At 39.8% G+C, this 249-nt stretch overlaps 1 protein-coding gene across 1 annotated transcript in view; it reads right to left on the bottom strand.

Moving 5' to 3' along the window:
* The window catches only part of LOC119590911 (adhesion G protein-coupled receptor B1-like), a 24,860-nt gene that overhangs the window by 20,511 nt on the left and 4,100 nt on the right, over window positions 1-249 (bottom strand). The window lies entirely within an intron of this gene.

Below are 249 nucleotides of genomic sequence, written 5' to 3'. Positions count from 1 at the left end.
TCTATCGTCATCCTATTACACATCTATTATACCCATTAAGAATTTAATGACTATCTCTTCGCCTCGCTGCTCCATTGTGATATTTCCTGTCTGCGTAATTACTGAGAGAGGCAATTAAGGTCTAAAATCCAACCATAAAAAGACATCGACCCGCCTAAAGGAAGCTGACACTCACACGAAAAGCCACTTTGCAAACAATTATCACTGGCGGAGCAATGGAGTTTATCCAATTAACTAGGTGGCATTTAA

Source organism: Penaeus monodon, chromosome 28, assembly GCF_015228065.2.
Source record: "Penaeus monodon isolate SGIC_2016 chromosome 28, NSTDA_Pmon_1, whole genome shotgun sequence".
NCBI classification, from domain to species: domain Eukaryota; kingdom Metazoa; phylum Arthropoda; class Malacostraca; order Decapoda; family Penaeidae; genus Penaeus; species Penaeus monodon.
This window is presented reverse-complemented; position numbering and strand designations above follow the sequence as displayed.